Consider the following 17,202-nt stretch of genomic DNA (forward strand, 5'->3'; position numbering starts at 1 on the left):
TCCTTCAGCATTGCCCCCTGAACTGTGAAATGTATGCCATATTGTATCTCACTACATATCCGAGCGCTGCCACGTGCTGGGAGTTCACGGTCGGCGGCCATTTTGTCAGGTTGCTAAGCGATCCAGCTCGGTATACCGTAATGTGCATACAGTAGACCTCGCTTATCCCAATGTAATTGAGCTAGGGGATTGTGACGCTCCTTCAGCATTGCCCCCTGAACTGTGAAATGTATGCCATACTGTATCTCACTACATATCCGAGCGCTGCCACGTGCTGGGGGTTCACGGTCGGTGGCCATTTTTAGTGTGCATAGAACTCGCTTATCCACATAGGCCCCTGTGTTTTTAACTACTATATTGAGATGCACATTTCTAGGCCTACAGTATTTAATATACAGTAAGCAGCATTGTTGTTAGGCTTTACGCTACCCACTTTGCAAATCTGTTTCCTCGTAGGCAGACTTGCTGTGTGGATCTTCTCCGACCTTTCAGAAATCTCCTGATAATTTGCTCTCCGTTTCTGCCTTCGAAAACTTCTTCACAGGCCATACTGTTCCAGCTCATTGACACAGTTTCGTCATACAGTATTTGACCGGTAATTCTTTCATTTACGGTTTACAATTATTTATATACTGTACGTAAATGATGAATGTCCCTGTGCATTGCTCCATGGCCTGTACAACTTATCCCGGTGTATTTTAAAATGTATACCATCTCTCACTACATATCCGAGCGCTGCCACGTGCTGGGAGTTCACGGTCGGCGGCCATGTTGTCAGGTTGCTAAGCGATCCAGCTCGGTATACCGTAATGTGCATAGACCTCGCTTATCCCAATGTAATTGAGCTAGGGGATTGTGACGCTCCTTCAGCATTGCCCCCTGAACTGTGAAATGTATGCCATATTGTATCTCACTACATATCCGAGCGCTGCCACGTGCTGGGGGTTCACGGTCGGTGGCCATTTTTAGTGTGCATAGAACTCGCTTATCCACATAGGCCCCTGTGTTTTTAACTACTATATTGAGATGCACATTTCTAGGCCTACAGTATTTAATATACAGTAAGCAGCATTGTTGTTAGGCAATAATTGAAGAATTTACATACAGTACTGACATGTACTGTATGTAATGCTTGTACATCATGTCAGTCGACCCTTATGCTGTACACTACTGTAAGTCTCACAGGGCCCATGCACTTCCAAGGAGGGTTATTTACTGTACTGTATCTGTTTCATACAGGAAACTAATTGCAGTCCATAACACTAATATTAAGCCCACTCCATTATCCACTCCTCCCCTGTGTATTAAACACCCCCTACCACCCTGGAAGTCATGTACTGTACCAGGGCCCCTTCATTCAGCACAATGCCCCCTTCTACAGTTTAGTGTTCTCCTTCCTGCCCCATCTGTGCAGTAAAGGAATAATTAGCAGAAATTATTTCTCCAGGTCCTACTGTACATACTGAGCGAAAGATAGAACCCCCCCTATCCCCCGCGGAGCATCAAAGCTGCCGCTGATAGCTCCCCCCACCCCTTCCGCTGGTGAGTGGGTAGGGGCCCCAGTGCATTGCTGTGTCCAGGGGCCCACACTGCTGTTAAGATGGCTCTAGTAATTGAGCTAGGGGATTGTGACGCTCCTTCAGCATTGCCCCTGGACTGTACCATACTGTATCTCACTCCATATCCAAGCGCTGCCACGTGCTGGGAGTTCACGGTCGGTGGCCATTTTGTCAGGTTGCTAAGCGATCCAGCTCGGTATAACGTAATGTACATAGACCTTGCTTATCCCGGTGTACTACAGGTATGTGCAGTAGTACTGAATGATTGCTATCACTTGTGGTGAAACACCTATCTTATCAAATACAGTAACTACTGTACAGTATAGTTGTTCGCACAGGTGATGGTAATCATACTGTATATTTAAACTGAAGTCCGTAACAGAGCATTCTGTCCCTCCTGCAGAGGTTCTTGTTGGGAGGCACAGGGAAAAAAGGCAAATACTGTACAGTACAGTATTTGCACTTTACTGTTGTGCACTTTATTTGAAAATGTACAGTTGTTTGCTATTTTTAGCATGCTGTGCTTTACATGTTTTCTTATTGTGGTTTTTATATTTTTAGACAAAAGACAAAGAATGCAGACTACCAGATTTTACGGGAGTGCCAAAACCCACCCATCAGTGGCACAGAAACTTGCTGCATTAGTTCCACAAAAGAAGAAGAAAACTGCCAAGGCGGCTCAGAAAGAAAATGTGGTGAAACCACGAAAAAATGCCAAGGCAAAGAATAATACGTTGGAGATGATATGTGGTGTGGCAAATGATGTAATTGTTCCATCTCCTGCAGATCACAGTGTTCAGCCAATGAATCTGGAAATACCGGTGCTAGAGGACGTGACAAACACGCTGCATCAGGAAGCTTCTTTTTTGGACCATGTAGCCACCCCTGGACAAGAAGACATGACACATTCACCACGAAGAAGGTTGCATTTCACAGATGTGAACACCAAAGTGCAGGACTGCCAGTGTACCTGTCCTGTTTTACTAAAGGAGCTACTCAGTAAGGTGACCAATATGGAGTCAGAAGTTGGTGGACAGGTCAATCAGCTGCAGACCGATGTGGCTGGCCTTAAAGAAGGCATAAAGGAACAGATGGTAGAAGCCATGAAGAAAGTCATTGAACAAACGAGGGAAGAATGGCAAGTTGGAGTTTGCCGCACCATCATTGCAACACACCACCAAGCGGTTCAAGTCAGCGGCCTGGACGACCGAGGCCTGGAGGACCGCAGAGGAGGCCTGGAGGACCGCAGAGGAGGCCTGGAGGACCGCAGAGGAGGCCTGGAGGACCGCAGAGGAGGCCTGGAGGACCGCAGCGGACTGGACGAAGTCAGCGGCATGGACGACCGCAGAGGAGGCCTGGAGGACCGCAGAGGAGGCCTGGAGGACCGCAGAGGAGGCCTGGAGGACCGCAGCGGACTGGACGAAGTCAGCGGCATGGACGACCGCAGAGGAGGCCTGGAGGACCGCAGAGGAGGCCTGGAGGACCGCAGAGGAGGCCTGGAGGACCGCAGAGGAGGCCTGGAGGACCGCAGCGGACTGGACGAAGTCAGCGGCCTGGAGGACCGCAGAGGAGGCCTGGAGGACCGCAGAGGAGGCCTGGAGGACCGCAGAGGAGGCCTGGAGGACCGCAGAGGAGGCCTGGATGACCGCAGAGGAGGCCTGGACGACCGCAGAGGAGGCCTGGACGACCGCAGAGGAGACCTGGAGGACCGCAGCGGACTGGACGAAGTCAGCGGCATGGACGACCGCAGAGGAGGCCTGGAGGACCGCAGAGGAGGCCTGGAGGACCGCAGAGGAGGCCTGGAGGACCGCAGAGGAGGCCTGGACGACCGCAGAGGAGGCCTGGACGACCGCAGAGGAGACCTGGAGGACCGCAGCGGACTGGACGAAGTCAGCGGCATGGAGGACCGCAGAGGATGCCTGGAGGACCGCAGAGGAGACCTGGAGGACCGCAGAAGAGACCTGGAGGACCGCAGAGGCCTGGACCACAGCAGCGGACTGGACGAAGTCAGCGACTTGGGCGAACGCAGAGGAGGCCTGGAGGACCGCAGAAGAGACCTGGAGGACCGCAGAAGAGACCTGGAGGACCGCAGAAGAGACCTGGAGGACCGCAGAGGCCTGGACCACAGCAGCGGACTGGACGAAGTCAGCGACTTGGGCGAACGCAGAGGAGGCCTGGAGGACCGCAGAGGAAACATGGAGGACCGCAGAGGAGGCCTGGAGGACCGCAGAGGAGGCCTGGAGGACCGCAGAGGAGGCCTGGAGGACCGCAGAGGAGGCCTGGAGGACCGCAGAGGAGGCCTGGAGGACCGCAGAAGAGACCTGGAGGACCGCAGAGGAGGCCTGGAGGACCGCAGAGGAGGCCTGGAGGACCGCAGAAGAGGCCTGGAGGACCGCAGAGGAGGCCTGGAGGACCGCAGAGGAGGCCTGGAGGACCGCAGAGGAGGCCTGGAGGACCGCAGAGGAGGCCTGGAGGACCGCAGAGGAGGCCTGGAGGACCGCAGAGGAGGCCTGGAGGACCGCAGAGGCCTGGACCACAGCAGCGGACTGGACGAAGTCAGCGACTTGGACGACCGCAGAGGAGGCCTGGAGGACCGCAGAAGAGACCAGGAGGACCGCAGAAGAGACCAGGAGGACCGCAGAAGAGACCTGGAGGACCGCAGAGGAGGCCTGGAGGACCGCAGAGGGCTGGACGACCGCAGAGGCCTGGATTCAAGTGTGCTGTTGCCAGGAACACCAATGATGACCAGCACACCTGCTCACAGGCCACTTCGCAATACATTCGGAGGCTCTCTGAACAATATTGCCCTGGCTGTCATCTCAACTTCCCTGGACGACCATCTGTACAGAGCTTCAAATGGACATATTCAGAAATATGCATATTCTCTGTTCCAGCACCATGTACGGTACGACAAATACTTGACGTGGGCCAATCGTGTGAACTTTGATGGTTCCAAGGGCAAACTTCCGCTGCCCAAAAATCTGGTACATGACATCATGGCTAGGTGTGAACGCCGCGTGAGGATTGGTGATCCAGAAAAGAGGAAGATAAGGGATACCATAAACTCTGTGCTGAGAACGAAGAGGAAAATGACTTGGAAGCTCGACTATGATGAAACCAGATCATTACCTACCTCCTAGCTTCAGCACATCAGCTTCACACAGCTGAAGCTAAAAAATTGTGTCAATGTACCTGTATGACCTGTACATTTTCTGGGGCTGCATGCACTGTGCTGAATCCACTTGGAGCAGCTCGGTTACTCAAAGGGGAGTGCATGAACTTGGCTCACCACATTCCTGGTAATGTAAGGGCCTGTTACAAGTTGCCCCTTTTATTCCTGTTGATTTTTTGGGCGCTGCTGTATCTATCCAGTAGCAGCCGAGTCCATTGTGCTGTGTCCATCTGGGGCCTTGGGCTGCGTTTCCATCCAGGGGCTGCTGTTGTCAGTCCTCTATTCTGGTGTCCGTATGCGACAGTGTTAAAAAGCAAAAGACAAAAACGAAAAATAATTCAAAAAAGCAAAACCTAAAAATAAAGTACAAAAACCATTACCCCGCACCACCACCACAAAAAAATAAATTATAAAAATGTTAAAGTTGATATTGTTACTGTATTTGTGCTGTTACCTTTTGATTAAAGTACCGTACAGTATGTGTGATGTTGGCTTTATTACAATACAGTACAGTATGTGTGATGTTACATGTTCCAAATGATTTTGTCCGTAAATAAAGTGTTTCTTAAAATAAACATGACGTGGTTTCCAATGTTTGTATTCCCAACTTCCTGTACTGTATAAATTAGTACTACTGTATGATGGGAATTCAATTAAGAGTGGTATACTGTATGTAAAACAACTTGGTTAGGCATCTTGCATTTCATATTTTAATAAAAACCACAGGAAACTTCTATTTTTAAAAGTTTATTGAAGAAAAAAAAGGTGTTTTTTTTTAAATAAAGTTTGAAAGTTAATTAAAACAAAAAAGTAGTTTGTTCTTCGTTACATTCTTTTCTTGTGTATATAGATATCTGTGGGGGAAAAAAAAAAAAAAGTATTAAAGTAAAGACACTCATGTTCATTTGTTTTCCAAGAAAATTTGTGGAACCACACAGCCCAGCAATAAGTCATGCTGGGCTGTGTGGTTCCACAAAAGGCATGCGGTACAAAGTGAAATAGTGGTGTCAGTGGTCAGCACTTTGACACGCTAACATTTGTGGAACCACACAGCAATGGCTGACACACATAAAATGGCTGACACACACAAAATGCCTGACACACACAAAATGCCTGACACACACAAAATGCCTGACACACACAAAATGCCTGACACACACATGCTGGAGTGAAAACACATGTTTGCCAAACAGTCGACAGCACATGTCGGCCAGATGGCCGACCAAACTTGCTCCAAATCACCCCAAACTGGCCAGAAAGCACCCCAGCACACTCAGGAGGTACTGTACACCACAGCTAAATTAGGAGAGAATTTCATTACAAACAGCCAGATCTTGCAGATTATCTGCCAGATAATTGTATGGTGTACAGTATGCCTATCTTATACAGTAGAAAAAGATACTATACAATGGAGTACAAGAACAAAAATTTTTATTAAATAAAATTAAATTAAACTTAATAAAATATTAAAATAGTGGTCCACTAGGAGGTGGACCACCACCCGCTGGAGCTGGATGGCACGCTGCAACTGTTCTGTGGGAAAAAAAGGACAGTATTACAAAACAAATACTGAATACTTTACAGTGTAGTAATGGCAATACAGTACTTTACTCTATATTAGACAATATTGTTATTTACAATGTACAGTACTGTATTGTCAGTACAGTAAATCAAACACTACTGTATGCTGTCGAGGTAATTTAAACATTGCTTTAGTTTACCTCTTGTATAAGTGGGCTGCTGCCTGCCCGCTTCTGGGCCAGCCCACCTATCTTGCCCCTGTCTGGGGCCCCCATAAATAATTGGCACTATATTGGAGAAAAAAAAACATTTAGTCACATTCAAATAGTAAACAATTATTACTGTATACTGTAGGTACAGTATTATACTGTATTGCTGGTATTCAAAATATAAAGTACTGTACAAGAGTTTAGCTTCAATAGGTCATAAACAAATTGTCAAAGGAATTAAACACCACAGTACAAATACTGTAGACATTTACTGTATGTATTAGCAGTCATGACATTTCATGACCGCTTCAGAAAAAAGAGGGTTACAGTACTGTAGGTGGTGTTGTAGGGAGTACTATCCATAATAGTGGACTGTACTCAGAGCCAGCCATAAATAATATGATTCCCTAGTCAAGTTTTTGGATGCTGCCCCCTTGCACAGATGCTATTTCCGCCTCTGAGCCTGTACCCCTTTCCCAGCACCATCACCCCTCAACCATAGCAGTCGTCATTTTGGTGCTCCTCCAACTTACTGTACTGTATGTTTAAAATAGCAACAGTGTGCACATTCGGTGTGCATCCCAAAACGGTGCATGTTCTTGCTGGGAAGGGGCAAGGCCACACAGTAATTCCCCAATCTGAAATGACGCCACACAGTACTGCAACTTTATTCACAACATATCATGCAATAGTGTCTCTTTTTCTCGTTACATCATATGATAGTACCACATTACTCCTCAAAGTATTCCCACTTATTCACATTGCATCACATCATATTGCTCTTTGTTCACATTAGACCACACAGTAGTGCCCTTGCTACAGTATATGTTACACAACAAAGTACTGTATACACATAATGCTGCACATTAGTAATGCATTTTGTATGCACAGAATATACTGTAGGCATGCTGCATATCATATTAATCAGCAGAAGCTGCTTGTGCCCCTGGGCATTTGGCAAGTATGCCTATGCCTAGGGCAGGCTCAGACTGGAGATCAGTACGTAATCCCGCTGGACGGGATCCCGGCAGTCAAAATACAGACGCCGGAATCCCGACCACACAATCCCGACAGGGGCGGCGAGCGGAAAGCAGCCCCTTGCATGCTTGCTTCGCTCGCCACGCGGTGGGCACGGTGCCTCGCTACGCTCTACACACTATTATATCAGTAGTCAGGAAACGCAGCATGCATTTGTGGAGTGAAGAGGGTGAAAAAGGAGAGAAAGTACAGTTTGTACTGTAAGGTTATGTCAGAGGGTGTGAAGATGATCAGCTCAGTGTTATACATGTTACAGTAAGTTAGAATACAGTACAGTGCATTATGTATTTCTATTTTATTACCAGGTGTCTCCTCCACTGGTTGGCGACGGACTGTAAAAAGATAATACAGTACAGTTAGTCATATCAGTTTGACTTAAAATAATGTTGGAGAAAAAAAAATACTGTAATTACAGTACCAACTATTGCTACTGTACAGTATACTGTATTTACCAAAAATGTATTCTGGCTCGTCGTCTGTGGGTAAAAGAGAAGAATATTATAAGATACAGTATACAGTAAAAAGTATAGTAATAGTACACTAGTGTCCAGGCCCAGTGTCAGGTGGGTAAAAAAAGGTATGCTTGTGACAGGCATGGTGATTCCAAGGGACCCCACCGAGACCATCAGAAAATTTGTGAGTGACCCGTATGCCGGTGATTATGACTAGAATAAGGTACAGTAGCAACTCTTTTTTCTTTTGAATTATGTATACTGTACAGTACTGTATGTGCATATTGTACAGTACACTTAAAATATTTAGCAGTTACTGTAGTGGTAATTTTTGGGATGACAGTATTAGCATACTGTAAGCATCCAACTGAGGCCCCCAAACAGATGCCGCCACTAGGTACAGTACGTGCCTCTCGTGCCTAATGGGAAATTCATCACTGACAGTATCTAGAGAGATGAATGGAGAGACAGTGACAAGGGGTGAGAGAGAGAGAGAGAGAGAAATTGAGTAAGATGGGTGTTTTTTTTAGAACAGGATGTTGTCCATACAGTAGCAACCAATCAAATATTACCTACTGTACTGTATTATCGTCTGTAAGTGTAACTAGATACTGTAAATGTTAATGTGGGATGTGATCGGTTGCTACTGTATGGGCAATATCACCAGTTCAAACAAAAACAATTTTCATCCGATTTCTACGCATTTGCCAGAAAAATCTGATGAAAAGTGCTACTCTGATGGCATCAGATCAATGTCAGTAATAATTCTTACCACTAAATGCAGCAGCATCATCATCATCCTCCTCCTCCTCCTCCGTGGCCTGTTCCAGTGTAGGGCCTGTGAAAAAAAACATTAATGTGAAAAAAAAAAAAGGTTAATTCCAGGAAATACACATACCCTCCAACATGGTACAAAATGCTCTGGTTCTGGACTTCCCTCTTAATTTATTATTGCCATCACCTGTGAAGAAACAGCTTTCTTATCATATAACTAGTTCAACACAGGTGATGGAAATCATAAATTAAGAGGGAAGTCTAGAAACAGAGCAGTGCGGCGGGTCATGTTGGAGGGTCTGCATACAGAAACATAGAATTTGATGACAAATACTGTAAGAACCACTTTGCCCATCTAATCTGCCTCTTTTTTTTAACCTTTTTTTTACATCAAACCTTATAACAATTTTCCCCAAACATCACATGATGCAAAGATAAATAAATAAAAAAATAAATAAAAAAAGAGGTGCAAGATGGAATTGTGATTGGGCCCTCCCAACCACCCTTATGTTATATAAACAGGGTCTGCCACACGACTGTGGCTGAAATGACTGGTTGGTTTGGGCCCCCACCAAAAAAAGAAGCAATCAATCTCTCCTTGCTCAAACTGGCTCTACAGAGGCACGATGTACCGGACTGGACTTACTTAATGGGTGCAGTGAGGTGATGGACATAGAGGTAGAGTCCTGGTCCTCCTCCTCCGCCACCGCCTGTGACAGTGTAGGGCCTGTGAAAGCAAAAAATCCATGAAATATACTTTTGTATTCTGTGTTGAATACAGTAAAGCAAAAATTCAGTCAGGAATTGGAGGAGGAGAGTAAATTTCGCACACAGAGACGAGAATGTCGAGGCCAGAATCAGGGGGTAGTGGAGGAGGGTTAGGATACCGTACCTCACCCTGTTGGGATTGCTGCAATCAGGATGCCACTGTCGGTCACCTGACCGCTAGAATCCTGACTGCTGGTCACGCAAACCCAACCCATTGGTTTAACACAATGTACAGTACAGTACAATACTGCAGTTTACTTACCAAGTTGGGGAGAGGGTTTTTCATCCTCACTGTCAATAATTACTGAGTTGAAAATAAAAAAATATTATAAACAAAATACAGTAGAGTACAGTTACTACAAAATTGCACAGTAGTACAGTGCTACAGGAGGCAGAGATATATTCATAATACAGTAGGAGCAGAATGACTGTCCAGCGGTAGGGGACATACAGTACTGTATTTAAAAGACCTGCTGTCTGGATCCCGACATTCAGAATGCAGAGTGTGGATTCAGAGTATGATTGGAGGGTTAGGCTAGTGGAGGGTGGGTCGGATGCACAATTTTGGGCACCATAATACAAAATGGATATCGTGGAACTACAAAAGGTTTAGAGGCGGGCGACCAAAGTGATGAAGTGGATTGAGAAGATGGAATACAAGGAAAGGCAGGCTAGGCATGTTTACATTGGAAAAGAGGAGATTAAGAGGGGACATGATTAACCTTTACAAATATACTGTATACAGTAAGGGGACAATACACAGGAACGGTTTTTGATAAGATGGACACAGAGGACACGTGCACAGTAACTCTTGTTGAAGTAGAGGCGATTTCGCACAGAGGCGAAAAGGGGTCTTCACAGTGAGGGGAATACTGTACAGTACATGTTTGGAATTCCCTGCCTGAAAAGTAATAAAAGTGGACTTGGTCAATACTTTTAAGAATGGGCTTGAGAAAATCCTACTGTACTTACTATAATCTGGCTCCTCTTCCTCCCCCGAATCAATGGGAATGAGCTCCTCCTCTGTATCAATTACGAGGCGGTCTGTGTGTAAAAGATGACAAGTATTGTAAAATACAAAAATTACAGTAATACTGTAGGAAACTAGTGTGTCTGTAACAAAAAGTAATTATTACCACTTCCGGAGCTCTCGGATGCAGCAGGTGGTGGTGGTGGTGGTGTTGGTACTGTGGGAAAAAAAATAACAGTACTGTAAGTGAAGCTGTCAATTTGAAACATGTACTGTACAGTATCCAGGACACATGTACAGTAGTGTAACAACGATGACAGTAGCACCAGAATTCTCGTTACACAATACCTGGCAGCGCAGCAGGTGGTGGTGGTGGTGGTGGTGGTGGTGGTGGTACTGTGGGAAAAAAAATAACAGTACTGTAAGTGAAGCTGTCAATTGGAAACATGTACTGTACAGTATCCAGGACACATGTACAGTAGTGTAACAACGATGACAGTAGCACCAGAATTCTCGTTACACAATACCTGGCAGCGCAGCAGGTGGTGGTGGTGGTGGTGGTGGTACTGTGGGAAAAAAAATAACAGTACTGTAAGTGAAGCTGTCAATTGGAAACATGTACTGTACAGTATCCAGGACACATGTACAGTAGTGTAACAACGATGACAGTAGCACCAGAATTCTCGTTACACAATACCTGGCAGCGCAGCAGGTGGTGGTGGTGGTGGTGGTGGTACTGTGGGAAAAAAAATAACAGTACTGTAAGTGAAGCTGTCAATTGGAAACATGTACTGTACAGTATCCAGGACACATGTACAGTAGTGTAACAACGATGACAGTAGCACCAGAATTCTCGTTACACAATACCTGGCAGCGCAGCAGGTGGTGGTGGTGGTGGTGGTGGTGGTGGTGGTACTGTGGGAAAAAAAATAACAGTACTGTAAGTGAAGCTGTCAATTGGAAACATGTACTGTACAGTATCCAGGACACATGTACAGTAGTGTAACAACGATGACAGTAGCACCAGAATTCTCGTTACACAATACCTGGCAGCGCAGCAGGTGGTGGTGGTGGTGGTGGTGGTACTGTGGGAAAAAAAATAACAGTACTGTAAGTGAAGCTGTCAATTGGAAACATGTACTGCACAGTATCCAGGACACATGTACAGTAGTGTAACAACGATGACAGTAGCACCAGAATTCTCGTTACACAATACCTGGCAGCGCAGCAGGTGGTGGTGGTGGTGGTGGTGGTGGTGGTACTGTGGGAAAAAAAATAACAGTACTGTAAGTGAAGCTGTCAATTTGAAACATGTACTGTACAGTATCCAGGACACATGTACAGTAGTGTAACGATGACAGTCACACCAGAATTCTCGTTACACAATACCTGGCAGCGCAGCAGGTGGTGGTGGTGGTGGTGGTGGTGGTGGTACTGTGGGAAAAAAAATAACAGTACTGTAAGTGAAGCTGTCAATTTGAAACATGTACTGCACAGTATCCAAGACACATGTACAGTAGTGTAACAACGATGACAGTAGCACCAGAATTCTCGTTACACAATACCTGGCAGCGCAGCAGGTGGTGGTGGTGGTGGTACTGTGGGAAAAAAATAACAGTACTGTAAGTGAAGCTGTCAATTGGAAACATGTACTGCACAGTATCCAGGACACATGTACAGTAGTGTAACAACGATGACAGTAGCACCAGAATTCTCGTTACACAATACCTGGCAGCGCAGCAGGTGGTGGTGGTGGTGGTGGTGGTACTGTGGGAAAAAAAATAACAGTACTGTAAGTGAAGCTGTCAATTTGAAACATGTACTGTACAGTATCCAGGACACATGTACAGTAGTGTAACAACGATGACAGTAGCACCAGAATTCTCGTTACACAATACCTGGCAGCGCAGCAGGTGGTGGTGGTGGTGGTACTGTGGGAAAAAAAATAACAGTACTGTAAGTGAAGCTGTCAATTTGAAACATGTACTGCACAGTATCCAGGACCAAAAAGGGGTCCGGCCAATAAACAATCTGCATCAGAGAAGCAAGATACAGTATGCTTAAAGTATACAGTACTATATACTAGATCGCCAACAAACGTAAATTAACAAACAACTATCACTGGAATTTACCATCCTCATCCCGTAGCGAAGCACGGGTATTCAGCTATCTACAATGTTATTTATACTTTGTGTTTAATATTTACATTTAGTTTTGTAAACAGACATTCTTAACATTAACGGATTGCAGCGAGTTATCTGTGATGGTCAGGACAGGGGGTTGGGACTATAGAAATCACTATGTACTGTACACTACTGTATTTGACAATACTTACCAGCTTGGCGGCGCCTGTCCCGCCTCCTGTGACGTCGTGCTACCAGCCCTGTAAAAATATATATACAGTATAATGGCAGCATACTGTACAGCCAATGAAATTCAACATTGACAGCATCTTTATGACATCACAATAAATGGAATTGTTCATTCTAGTACCCTGCACCTAATCACTCAGGAGGGCATAGTGTACTGTACTGTCTTCAAAACTTAAGGGGCACATTTCTAAATGTGACATACAGTACACTTACAGTATCGCTACAGTACAGTAGGTCCAGGGTATTAGACAGAACACTACCTTTATAGACATTGTAACACACATAAGCATTGCCCTTATAAACATTATGACACACATCAGCATGCAGCCCTCCCACCCTTAACCATCTCAGTACTGTTCATTACATTACAAATTGATTTCATGACAGATGATGCAGTACTCACCTGAATTCATCTTATTCACGTCATGTCACAGTAGTGCAGTTTATTCACGTCACAGTACTGTCCTTGATTCACGTTGTGTCACACAGTAGAGCACCGTATTCACGTCACAGTATTGTCCTTGATTCACGTTGTGTCACACAGTAGAGCACCGTATTCACGTCACAGTACTGTCCTTGATTCACGTTGTGTCACACAGTAGAGCACCGTATTCACGTCACAGTACTGTCCTTGATTCACGTTGTGTCACACAGTAGAGCACCTTATTCACGTCACAGTACTGTCCTTGATTCACGTTGTGTCACACAGTAGAGCACCGTATTCACGTCACAGTACTGTCCTTGATTCACGTTGTGTCACACAGTAGAGCACCTTATTCACGTTACTGTACGTCACAGTAGTGCAGTAGTATATCCACATTACGTCACAAAGTAGAGATCTGCCAGTCATGAACCTTATGCAAGAGTAATGCACGTCAGAACACATTAGGCCACTGTAACATCCCTTAGAATAATTTCTGCCAAAGTAACATCCCTTAGAACACTGTACTATCTGAAACACAAATTTCGGCACACTGCAATTAAACCACACAATGCACTGCACGACTGCGTGATATGACAAACTGCACATTTCCCTGCAAAATATGATACAATGTACACTACACAAAAAACTGCAATTACCACATGTGTATACAGTACACTGCACGACAGTGCTGGCCCTAGCCAGGTACAGATACAGCCGCAGTCACGCAAAATATAGGCATGCCGCATATCATTTTAATCAGCAGAAGCTGCTGGTGCCCCTAAGCATAGCAAATGCCCTAGGCATTTGCCTACTGTAGTTTGCCTATGCCTAAGGCCGGCTCTGCTGCACGATGTGATTCACTATGTATTACACTCACTGCACAATACCATATTCTGAATGTACACTGCATGACACGCTGCAATTACGCAGCACGATACACTGTGATACATTGCATATACTGTACACTGCATGATACTGTACACTGCACAATCGTAGACCACCTGGATTGTAAAGAACTACTGTATATACACAAGTTTAAAAAAATAACAATTGTTTTTGTAAAACGCATGTCGATCTTTTTCCATGTCAACTTAACGACCATGTCAACCTACAGTAACTGGTGTCAACCAATTTCAAAAGCCGCACCATCTAGGTCGACGCAAAAAAACAAATTGACCTTTTGACCCGGGTTAACGTTTTGTCCTTGTTTAACCATTTGTTTACCACAAATACTGTACAGTGCTGTATAGACCGGATACCTGCTGCTACAGCAGCCCCTGCTATAATGTACTGTACCTGTAACTACAGTAACTTAAAGTACAGTAATCTACAGTAATGTACTGTACTTACAATCCCTTATGGCCTGCAGGCGTCGTGGGGTCCGCCTCACGAGGTCACTCCACCTCCTCTGGAGAGACCTCACCGTTCTCCTCCGGTTGTAGGTCCGGAGGATATCCCTGCTGGCCCTCCTATATGCCCTTACTTTCTCCTCGTTGCTGGCGAGAGTTCTGTCCCGCCAGCGAACGAGGAGACGCAGCTCACCCATAGCATAGGGACGGTCACGTACAGGTACTACAGGTACAGCAGCCATGCTTATGCTCAATGAGCGATCCAGACGTCGTGCGTCTCAGACGTCGTGCGTCTCAGGCGTCGTGCGTCTCAGACGTCGTGCGTCTCAGGCGTCGTGCGTTCCAGGCATTCAACGTACAGTACTGTAGTTACTGTACTTTGTGACAGTTTCCCTTAGTTTTACATATGCCCTTTCTTTGACCACAGTATTTTCCACTGTCTTGCCCTACGCCCTTCCCTCCTGGGAGCCTTCACAGGTCTTATGCTATACACAAATACCGAAGATGCACAGTCCGTCAGAATACACTCATTTCATTCACGCTGTTTGGGTGCATTTAGCGTAAAGAATCGCTCCTGCAGATGTACTTTGATTTATGTGAAACCTGTGTGCATCCTTCCATTGACTGTCTTACAATGGAAATAAAATAATACAGTGCATTATTACAGAAAAAAAAAAAAAAAAAAAGAAAGAAAGCACATCATGTCTTGAACCCTGGACCCCCAGTGAGGGAGGTGGGAGCCTTCACCCCTAGCCCACGACGCCTCATGAGAGATTTCTAATTTCATGTGTGAAAGTACTGCAAACAGCGCCCGGCCCTCGCCCCATTGCTGTTGGTTTATGCCTTAGAGGACTCGGACGCTCGCATTTGTAAAGCACGGTGTTTTCCTCCGCCTCCTGCTAGCCTGTTGCCCTTCCCCCATGGGAGCCTGCACAGATCATGCAGTAGACAGGGAGGGAATGCAGGTCATGTGCAATACACAAACGCCCACTGTAGTACTACTGTATTTTGCTCACTTACAGTACCGTACTGTAGGTTGCATTTAGCGTAAAGAATCGCTCCTGCAGATGTACTTTGATTTATGTGAAACCTGTGTGCATCCTTCCATTGGATGTACTGTATTGGAGAGAAAAAAAAAAATGTTAAAGTGAATGTCACGGGAACACATTAAAAATAAGGTTGGCACTTCCTTCCCATTGGTGTTGGTTTACAGTATGCCGTAGTGTACTCGGACGCTCATGTACAGTAATTGCATTTCAAAGGCACAGTATTTTCCATCGTCTCCCCCCTACCCCCATCGCCCTTCCCCCCTGGGGGCCTGCACAGGGAGGAAATTCAGGTCCTGTGCAATGCACAAACGCTGAAGATCTACAGTACTGTTTTGCTTAGTTGGTAGCGCCAGAATACACTCATTTCATTCACGCTGTTTGGGTGCATTTAGCGTAAAGAATCGCTCCTGCAGATGTACTTTGATTTATGTGAAACCTGTGTGCATCCTTCCATTGACTGTCTTACAATGGAAATAAAATAATACAGTGCATTATTACAGAAAAAAAAAAAAAAAAAAAAGAAAGAAAGCACATCATGTCTCGAACCCTGGACCCCCAGTGAGGGAGGTGGGAGCCTTCACCCCTAGCCCACGACGCCTCATGAGAGATTTCTAATTTCATGTGTGAAAGTACTGCAAACAGCGCCCGGCCCTCGCCCCATTGCTGTTGGTTTATGCCTTAGAGGACTCGGACGCTCGCATTTGTAAAGCACGGTGTTTTCCTCCGCCTCCTGCTAGCCTGTTGCCCTTCCCCCATGGGAGCCTGCACAGATCATGCAGTAGACAGGGAGGGAATGCAGGTCATGTGCAATACACAAACGCCCACTGTAGTACTACTGTATTTTGCTCACTTACAGTACCGTACTGTAGGTTGCATTTAGCGTAAAGAATCGCTCCTGCAGATGTACTTTGATTTATGTGAAACCTGTGTGCATCCTTCCATTGGATGTACTGTATTGGAGAGAAAAAAAAAAATGTTAAAGTGAATGTCACGGGAACACATTAAAAATAAGGTTGGCACTTCCTTCCCATTGGTGTTGGTTTACAGTATGCCGTAGTGTACTCGGACGCTCATGTACAGTAATTGCATTTCAAAGGCACAGTATTTTCCATCGTCTCCCCCCTACCCCCATCGCCCTTCCCCCCTGGGGGCCTGCACAGGGAGGAAATTCAGGTCCTGTGCAATGCACAAACGCTGAAGATCTACAGTACTGTTTTGCTTAGTTGGTAGCGCCAGAATACACTCATTTCATTCACGCTGTTTGGGTGCATTTAGCGTAAAGAATCGCTCCTGCAGATGTACTTTGATTTATGTGAAACCTGTGTGCATCCTTCCATTGACTGTCTTACAATGGAAATAAAATAATACAGTGCATTATTACAGAAAAAAAAAAAAAAAAAAAGAAAGAAAGCACATCATGTCTCGAACCCTGGACCCCCAGTGAGGGAGGTGGGAGCCTTCACCCCTAGCCCACGACGCCTCATGAGAGATTTCTAATTTCATGTGTGAAAGTACTGCAAACAGCGCCCGGCCCTCGCCCCATTG

General features: G+C 45.6%; 1 long non-coding RNA gene across 1 annotated transcript; it reads right to left on the reverse strand.

The window, feature by feature from the left end:
- Positions 1–7,951: 7,951 nt before the first annotated feature.
- LOC135057879 (uncharacterized) lies at positions 7,952–9,827 on the reverse strand. The gene is made up of 4 exons (XR_010244433.1): positions 9,756–9,827; positions 9,372–9,452; positions 8,724–8,789; positions 7,952–7,975 (listed from the first exon to the last, which is right to left on the reverse strand). It is a non-coding gene; the product is annotated as an uncharacterized LOC135057879 (long non-coding RNA).
- Positions 9,828–17,202: the final 7,375 nt, after the last annotated feature.

The sequence above is a fragment of the Pseudophryne corroboree genome, chromosome 3, assembly GCF_028390025.1.
Source record: "Pseudophryne corroboree isolate aPseCor3 chromosome 3, aPseCor3.hap2, whole genome shotgun sequence".
NCBI lineage: Eukaryota > Metazoa > Chordata > Amphibia > Anura > Myobatrachidae > Pseudophryne > Pseudophryne corroboree.